The 9,847-nt window shown below is 42.5% G+C and overlaps 1 long non-coding RNA gene across 1 annotated transcript; it reads left to right on the top strand.

The window, feature by feature from the left end:
- Positions 1-1,590: 1,590 nt before the first annotated feature.
- LOC129736515 (uncharacterized) lies at positions 1,591-5,263 on the top strand. The gene is made up of 2 exons (XR_008733245.1): positions 1,591-1,783; positions 3,301-5,263. It is a non-coding gene; the product is annotated as an uncharacterized LOC129736515 (long non-coding RNA).
- Positions 5,264-9,847: the final 4,584 nt, after the last annotated feature.

Here is a 9,847-nt window from a genome sequence, read left to right as displayed (position 1 = left end):
TCTCTTGGCTGCAAAGAGTTCCCACCGCACTGACTGAATGGACTTTGCTCACAATAACAGGTCCTGACTTCTAAGATGAAGACAGTAAGGAAGGCAGAGTACAACCAACCAGATGGACCCCAGACTTCCCAACATGTAAGTATCCTAAACTATGGGAAAAACTCATCCACGCTTCTTGAAGTCTCCACAATCCATTCTTTGTGTCCTCTTCCAAGGCAGAACAGACAGGAACTAAATGAGACAACAATCAGCCTGTATATTTAATTAGCACAATGTCCCTTGAGTGGCCTGTTGCTTTTAGGCATAGATGTAATGTGCTGTGTATGACATCCGTGTCTTCTGTTTCTGTACGCTATTTCATCCATTCCCCTTTGGTCATTGGGAGATTATCCTCTAGATTAAAACAGGACTGGGGAAAAGTACTGATGGGATTTCAAAGGTACAGCCTAATAAATCTTGCTAATGCTTGGGGAAAGACACAGCATTTTGTCTGCCTCTTTGCCCCACCCCCCCTCATGCAGCAGAAGCTGGGTGAATTGTTCCAGGTGACTGCAATTAGAAGGTCCATGCTTGTGTCTACAAAGTAGGCCTAAGTACCAAGAACGTGAACTTAGAAGTTTTAAATTCCCTACAGAAGCTGTAGGACTAGCAACTCAAGAAACGGAAGTGCATCACTGAAGAAGAAAATTCATTATGTAGTGAGTATTGCACTTGTGCAACATTGTCAACAGAGCCATAGTAAGATATCCAGGCACTTGAGATACCTCCCAGTTCACCAAACCTGCTTGTCTTACTACATCTGCACTGCTACAGAACCTCAGCTGTTCCCCAGGGCAGTAGCATTAGTTAGCAGAGCATGAACATGTATGTTCCCTACTTGGTGCCTCCTTGCCCTGGCCTTGTAATTTGTCCTGGCCTTGTAATATAAGCCTCATATCAAAGGCCTTCAGGATTTCCTTGCTTTTTCTTTGTTCCTCTTGAAAAGATGGCACCCATTGAACTTTGTGCAATGCCTGCAGTAGGTACATAGCTATATTCTAACTTGTTTTCTGATAATCTCCCTCTTAGCTGTTGGGACTGCTTAAGAGTGGGGTCATCTGTCTGTGGGACAGTATTCCACGCGTCTTAAGAGAGAACTCATATCATTAAAATAATTTTACTATGCCATGTTCTGATCCCCATCTACAGGGCAATCACACCAGGCTCTTTTGTCTTCAAGTCTAATGATCTGGGATCAAAGCAGCTCAGATTCATCCTGCTCCTGTAAATTACCTACACTCAGCCAATGCTCAGCAGTCTAGTTCATTCAGTCAGACTTCATTTGGACATGGGGGTAGCACAGCAGCTCCTGATTCAAACATAGCTGTACTCTAATATGGTCTACATATCCACCTATCAGCAGTGGCCCGTCCTATAATATGGTGTAAATTGCTCCACTACTTTTCTTATCTAGTTCCTTTGTTCCTGGTCACATTTCAAAAACACGGTTTCTTAAACTCTGACCCCACTTCTCAGTTACTGCCATTTCTGTTTCAGGGAGTAGCCTGCATTGTCATAAGGAGCTGCTGATAACTCAAGGGGAAGCTTACTCAAAACTTTCATTTAGAAACCAGTAAAATACGATTGATAGTTTTGCTTCCCCTGTGTATGAGGAAGAGTTAACAATTTCGGGACAGTAAAAACTGTTTCTAACTGAGACTGCAGCCCTTTCAGATTGAATGTTCTTCCTTGACAGGTATTTGGATGGGAGGACTTAAAGAGGCTTCCAAGCAGTAATTTGGAGGTAAGTATTAACTAGTGGTTAATACTTTATTACAGTGCTAGAGGGCACTGTACTGTTGAAGGTGCTGTTTATGGATCAAATATAATAGCTAGGAGCTAGACAGTTCAATGGCTTGAGATTCCTTTGCACTTTTTGTTAGAGAGACATGTTAATCCTGACAGTGTTGTAACTCATAATAATTACACTCTTCCTGTCTCAGATATGCTGTGTTTAATTCTTTGTTGTCCTGTCCTGTGGATTGCTTTCTTCTGAAGATGTGCAAGAAAATGTAAACTGCTGCCATTCTGGATTGAAAAACATTCTGCATGCAGTTTACACGAGGGCAAATGCCTACATGTTGTTCAGGCAACATAAATTCTGTTATGTCTGGAAGACCATTAGCATTTGCTTGTATAAGTACAACTGTAGGCAGCAGCGCTCCATAAAAATGGTCTTCTATCCAGTTACATCAGCTTTACAGTTCATAGATAAGGATGAAATGTACTTCTAACTGCTGTCAGTTCAGATAAACAGAACTTAAACCCCTTTTTACAGAATGCCACCAGTTGTCTTCTAACGCTGTCACAAAGCTGGTGTCCATCTCTGTGACTTTAAATAGTTGTCACTGTGTGCACTTCACTGTTTTATGTTTCTCTGGGAAAAATTGCTTGTTTCATCTCTGCTGCTGGACTTTTAAACTGAAAATAAGAAATAGTGTCACTATCTGAAAAATTCATACCTTATCTACAAAGTTCTTACTTTTTGCATGTTTTGTTCACAGGCTTTTCATTAAAACGCTTCATACACAAAACATCTGTATGTTTTTCTAAAATATTATGATAGTTTTGGTTTTGAATCAGAATTCAATTTCAAAGTTAAACATTAATTTTCACTTCTGAAAATCTGTTCTGATTTTTTTATTCTCACTTTCTTTTTTTCTTACTAGAAAGGGAAAAAAGGAAGCTGGGAATTTTACCGGCTTTTTGAAAATATTTGTAATTATTAAATTTCCTACAAGTATTTTTATTCTTCAAGTTTTGAAACCCCATGTTTTCACTTAGAACTGTCTCTTAAAGTAACTTGACTAGTTCTTTTTTTGAACTTCAATCACTGTTTATAATGGAAGTTCTTCCTGTATATACAAAACGTGAGGAAAACTAAGTTATTGCTGTTTCTGGCTGATGCCATTACCTGAAATATCAGTCCCAGACGGTGATATCATGACAGCAAGCAAGTCTTGAATGATGAACAGTCTGTGTTTTTACATGACCCCAATTAGAAATGCACATGCTTAACAGATCTGTGAAATCTACTGTCCAGATCTGTTTCAATGGGAGAAAGTGCCCTGGGAAAGTGCTTTCTGACAGTAAGTAGGCTGTGGGTTTGGACTTGGGTTACTATCCAAGTGCAGTGAAGGGACAGCATGCAACTGATGGTCAGGGAGAATTGAAACTGAGGGTAGGCACCAACAGAGTAGATGCTGCTATAAAAATAACCAAATTTCATTGCAATTTTCTTTTTTATTCTCCAAATTGTAGGAATTAACTCTGAAGAGGGAAGATCACGATGGATACCCGAGCTCTTTTCAGTGTCCTTTCCTGCCCTATAGAATATGGCTTCTTTTCCCACCTTGCATATATGTGCCTGCAATTCCCATCTTACACGTTCCCAGATGCCTGTTTTGAGTGCAATTTCTGCTTGGCAGTGAACTGCTATTTTTCCTGCTTCACCTCCCATCCCCCAGCTCATGTTCTGAGCAGCTGTGAGGTGGGTTGATCCTTCCTGGAAAAATATCTAGCTGTTGGTCTGTCCTAGGAAGAGAGTTATCTATCCATGCTGCTCTGCATCCCATGCTTCTTTCTTCTTCCTTCCCTTCCCTTTCCCGTCTCAGCTTCCCTTTTTTACTCCCCTGCTGCTGCCTCATAAATTATAGTTCTCTCATTTTAATCTCCACCCCACCCCACCCCTGCCTCCATCTTAATGGATTGAAGACATCAGAATTATGTAGCAAATTATTCTGAGCCCTAAGAATTCTTTTGAGAAGTGGCTGGGAATTTTTGACACATTGGAGTCTTCTGGGGATATTTTATGAGTGTACTGGGTTTGATTAAAATGGCAGCTCATATCAGGATAGAAAGAAAGACTCCAGCACTGTCTGACAGTCACCTGGAAGGTAGAAAAGGAACTTGAGGCTAGATTTACAACATTTCAGGAAGTTTCTTCCAGGCTGCATGCATCTCCATCTCCAAAATATGAGAAATTTTAAAGATGTCCACATACCAGAAAATGTTTACCTTACTAGCCTTTGCACATCTGCGATTAGTTTATAAGGGTTTAATTTTGATCTTAGCTCCTTTTCCTACAGTACGCTGAAGTATTTGAGTTGGGTTGTTGTTTTTTGTTTTGTTTTGTGACACTGTCAGTGGCTAAAATCTTAATGCACAAAATCTTTCTTATAGGAGATCTTATCATTTTGTATTGCAGCAGAAAGGACAGACTTGGGTGCTACAAGATCTTGCAAAGCTGCAAAACTACTGGACTAAGTTAGCGAAGTTTTTTGCTCATAAGAAAGCCTTAGGTAAGAGTGACTGCAAATGCTCCTCATTAATGGATATGTGTTCCTGCTTTTCTGGCTTACTCAGTCCCCTTACAGCACAGTCACATGCTCCTGGGTGCCACTTCTGGTCTAGGCTTTACCCTTTTTTCAAAATGTTGATTAAGTATGGGACGGTGGCCAGCACACAGGGAAGCAGTGTAATGGCTGAAAGTGGGAAACAGCCAATTAAAGGATCAAAGTCAGGGAAATTAAGCCTTGAGAGGAAAGGGCACAAACTGGGCGGGTCTGGGAAGAGCAAGATAATAGTGGCCCTCAGGGGAGACACCAGAGTAGGAAACGGGACTAAAGTCAAAGAAGTGGAGGGCAAAACACAACTGCTCTCCCTTGAAGGGATTGTCTAAGATGGCAAAGAAGCAGCACAGGAAGAGAGAAAGGGAATAACTGTAATACATACAATGATTTGTTTAGCTACTACACTCTCAGTGGGGCCTACCTATAAGCAGGGCTGTGCAAGAAGACCTTCTAGTGCGGTTGGCAGCTGAGTAAGCTGCCAGTGAGCACTCCCACTTTGCTTCACAGCAGCCTCCTGGCACCACTGCACTGCTACTCTCTCATCCTCCTTGCTGCCAGCGCCTGGGTCATTCCTTCCCCTAGTTCCTCAAAAGCCCCTGCCATCTGACCTCTACTCCTGGACTAATTCTTACTAATAGTCTTACAAACAGACCTGCTTTTGACAAGCTAGACCCTTGTTTTTAATGCCTTGACTATATGTAGTTTGTGACCCTGTCTAACTAAACCAAGTATACTTGGTGCAGCACAGCAGTAAGAACTTTCATACTTCAAACTACACTTACTCTGCTTAAGTCAACACGAGGTGACTTGAACAGCACTGAAATAGGACATTCTAAAGATAAAATAAAAGTGTCCTTCCTGCTTGAGCCTTACTAAGCCTTTTATTTTAGGAGTGAGCTCATATCGTGCATAGACTGAAGTTGCCCAGGAGACACTTCTGTTGTAATAGGTTTTTAATGAAAAATGAGATGTTTACAAAACAGAGAAAATACTGAAATGTTTGTTTGCGTTGATTTTTCCCCCTGATTCATTTTAAATGGCAATATGCAAAGCAAAGTAATTTTTCTTGTATGTCACACTGTTTCATTAAGGCACTAACAGAAGACACTTGATCTAGAAATGAAGATAAGTTGCTTCAATCAGTACTAAGTAGCAGGTGCCCTTAGTGATTAAATGTAATAGAGTATTTCCATTATTCTATTAAGCTTTATGTCAGCAGTTGTCATAGTTCCTCTCATATCCTGAAATACTGTGAAAACATGTTCAGAACAACATTTCAGAATCTTGGAATGAATGCTTTCTTTAAGTAAGGAATATGAGGATTTTCACTTCATAAAAAAATCTTTAAAATTTGTGTTTGGTCTATACCAGATTAAAATCCAGGAATTTTCATATTTCCTTTTCCTGTGAAGGATAGTATTAGGTTTGATAGTATGATGTATTGCTGACACAGTGTAGGTGCTGCTCTGCTTCTTATTGCATTATTTGTGAAGAGCACAAAAGCACCTTTCTGCTGAGTAGTGTGCTCTTGCCTGCCCTTTGGTGCTTCTCACATATATTAAGGGTGTTGGGGAAAAAACCCAATACCATAAACCCATTACACAGCAAGTGAATTTATTATAGAATCATAGAATCATTTAGGTTGGAGAAGACCTTTAAGATCATCAAGTCCAACTGTTAACCCAGGACTGCCAAGTCCATCACTAAATCATGTCCCTAAGTGCCACATCTCCATGTCTTTTAAATACCTCCAGGGATGGTGATGCCACCACCTCTCTGGGCAGCTTGTTCCAATGCTTGACCATCCTTTCAGTGAAAAAAAATTCTCTAATATCCAATCTAAACCTCCCCTGGCACAACTTGAGTCTGTTTCCTGTTGTCCTGTTGCTTGTCACTTGGGAGAAGAGATTGATACCCACCTTGCTACAACCTCCTTTCAGGTAGTTGTAGAGAGCAATAATGTCTCCCCTCAGCCTCCTTTCCTCCACACTAAACAACCCCAGTTCCCTCAGCTGATTCTCATTAGGCTTGTGCTCCAGATCCTTCACCAGCCTCATTGCCCTTCTCTTGACATGCTCCAGCACCTCTACGTCCTGCTGCAGTGAGGGGCCCAAAACTGAACACAGCAGTCAAGGTGCGGCCTCACCAGTGCTGAGTACAGGGGGACCATCACCCCCCTAGTCCTGCTGTCCACACTGTTTTGGATACAAGCCAGGATGCTGTTGGCCTTCTTGGCCACCTGGGCACACTGCTGGCCCATGTTCAGTCAGCTGTCAGCCAGCACCCCCAGGCCCTTTTCCACCAGACAGCTCTCCAGCCGCTCTGCCCCCAGCCCGTAGCACTGTGTGGGGCTGGTGTGACCCACGTGAAGGACCCGGCACTTCTTGTTGAACCTCATACAATCAGCCTCAGCCCATTGGTCCAGCCTGTCCAGATCCCTCTACAGAGTCTTCCCATGCTCGAGCAGATCAACATTCCCACCCAGCTTGGTGTCATCTGCAAACTTACTGAGGGCGCACTCGATGCCCTCGCCCAGGTCATTGATAAAGGTATTAAACAGCACTGGTCCCAGTACTGAGCCCTGGGGAACACACTTGTGACTGACACCCAGCTGGATGTAACTCCATTCACCACCACTGTTTGGACTTGGCCATCCAGCCAGTTTTTTACCCAGCAAAGACTACACCCATCCAAGCCATGAGCAGCCAGTTTGTTTCTCCAGGAGAATGCTGTAGGAAATGTTGTTAAACATTTTACTGAAGTCTAGGCAGACAACATCTACAGCCTTTCCCTCATCCCCTAAGTGGGTCACCTGGTTATAGAAGGAGATCAGGTTAGTCAAGCAGGACCTGCCTTATAGCAGCAGATACAGAAAGAGAAAAGCAATGGAAAAAATACTTGACTAATGATTAGGTCAGTACCCTGGGCTTTTAGCTGCCATTTAAATTTAAATATGCACTGCAACATGAGGTAAATAGGCCAAATGAGTCTACAGAGAGCCTTGGTAACATGCAGCCTGAGACACTCATAGTAACATACCTTTACAAATGACTATGGCCTGGCTTCTCGTGGACAGCTGCTGGGAGTGACTAGCCTATATCACACACTCCTGCACAAAGCGTTGTGTGGAACAAAGTAAAACTGTAAAAGCTGATATAACTGTAAATACCTTAACGTGGGTTATTAAGGCAACAGCAAGGGGGCTCATGCTTAATGCATTGAGCTCTCTCGGTCCTCTCATTCACATAATTTCTATATTTAGGTTTGACAGTATCTTTTCTGAGTGTATATTACATTACAGAAGTTGACAACTGTAGAATTCCAAGTCTGACAACCTTGTAAGTTAATAATGGACTTTTTTTCTCAAAGTAACCAGGAAGGCGGCATACACAATGACTTATCTACTTAATTGAAATCTGAGGACTTAAGTTCTGTTTTTATTTCTGTCAGCACAATCCCAGTGAAGTCAATCATATGGAACCAAGTGTGCAATTCAATTCTAAATTGTTTGTTATATTCAATATGACTGTTTCCACACGGGGTGGGATCCTACCAATCCAAACTGAAATAATTTAACTTCTTTCTCAGCCAAGCTTTCACTGATTTAAAAAAAACCCCACATATTTTTCCTGACAACTGGTACAAGATGGGTGAGATCGCAATTGTGTAGGAAACAGGGGTGGGGTATGTACCCTCTCCCACAGCCTAGCCTCTTGCAAAGTGGCAAAGAAGTGGGAAAGGCTTGTGATAAGCCATGGAACTCCTTTTGATTCATCTGCTACCAAAATAGTAATGTGAGTCTGTTAATTTAGATATATATCTAAGGGCCTGGTTCTGGTTTGGCTCACATCAACTGTTTGTTATACTAATGTGTAATATATACGTTGCCAATTTTGAGATAACAAACAGCTCTAGTTCAGCGTCCATTCTGGCTGCATTACTGTTCTAAGAGACACACTCTTTGCCCAGAAATAGTGAAAGAAACCCACAGGCTGTGGGCAGGAAAAATGGCATTCTTCTCAAATCTCCAGCTAGGCCCATGGTCACTGAGATCAAATAGATATGCTGGTGGGATCCTGCTGCTGTTCCACGTATTCAAAACAAAAAGGCAAATTTAGTGGCCATCTGGTGTCAGGAATAAGCCCAGCTCCTTACATTCTGCCTGGCCCCATCTGAGGATCCTGGCCCACATGCTGTCAGGCAAGTCCTGACTTACCTGCAGTACTGAGGAGTCCTCAGGGTACATTCTGCCGGCATCAAGTGTCAGCATTCATCTCTGGCAGTGAGTTTTGATTTATGCAGTCTGTGGCAGAAAAAGCTCCATAAGCAAACCAAAGGTATACCTCACCTTCCTAAGTCTGATGAAAGCCTCATGGATGCATGAGCCTCTCAGGCCACAAAACAGGGAAAGAAACTTAAGCCAGATTCCCATATTCTCAGGAGGTGGCTTTCCTGGTGGACCATCAGGAAGAAGGTAGTACTATAGAAGGTCTAGTCTCAAAACACACGTATGCTTCTGGCCTGAATGCAGGATGATGAAGACCATGCTTTTTGCAAAAAGTCATAGACCAGCTAAGGTCAAAAGGGACATCTGGATGTCATCCAGTCCAGTGCCTCCCCCCCGCCCCCCCCCCCCCCCCCCCAGACAAAACAGAGTCAACTTTATTTAGATTACTCAGGGCTTTGTATCCACTCTCATGTTGAATATCTCTGAGAACGGAGATTCCTTTGCTTCTTGGTGAACCTATGCCAGTGTTTAACTCCCCCATTACATATTTTTTTACCCTGATAAGTAGCAGGAATTTCTCATTTTGCAACTTGTTTCCTTCACCTCTCAGACTGTCACCGTGTACCTATGAGGGAAGTCTAGCTCAGTTTCATCTATGGATTCCCGTATATAATCAAAGACAGCAATAATATTTTCCCCTAACCTCCTATTATGGCGAAAAAACCCAGCTCTTCCAGCCTTTGCTTGGTTGTCAAGTGCTCTGGCTCTCCTCTTGGTTAATGTGGCCTCTGTTGGACTTGCAGCAGTATGTCAATATCCCTCTTATGCTGGGGTCCCAAAACTGACACAGTACTGCAAGTGTAGTCGCATTAGTGCTGAAAAGAAGACAATAATAACCCCTGACTAGCTGGCTCCACTCTTTCTGATACAGCACAGTACATGGTTGGTTGCATGCAAAGGTATGTTGGTGGCTCATGCTAGATTTGTCATCCATTAGAACCCCTAGGCCCTTTTCTGCAAAGTTGATTTCTATCCAGCTGGTGCTCACCGGGTAAAAAAATTCCCTGGCTGTGGTCAGGAGAAATGGCATTGACTGAAATATAGATTCTTAAACTGCTTCTCTTGCATGGGATCATCCTGTAACAGCTCCAGGACTTCAAATTTGTCTTTCTTGAAACTCCTTCAGGTTCATCTCAACCCATTTTTCCAGCCTGTTAGTGTCCCCAGT

This window comes from Falco cherrug, chromosome 7, assembly GCF_023634085.1.
Source record: "Falco cherrug isolate bFalChe1 chromosome 7, bFalChe1.pri, whole genome shotgun sequence".
In the NCBI taxonomy this organism is placed as follows: Eukaryota; Metazoa; Chordata; class Aves; order Falconiformes; family Falconidae; genus Falco; species Falco cherrug.
Note: the sequence above shows the minus strand (reverse complement) of the source record. Positions and strands in the feature narration are given on the sequence as shown.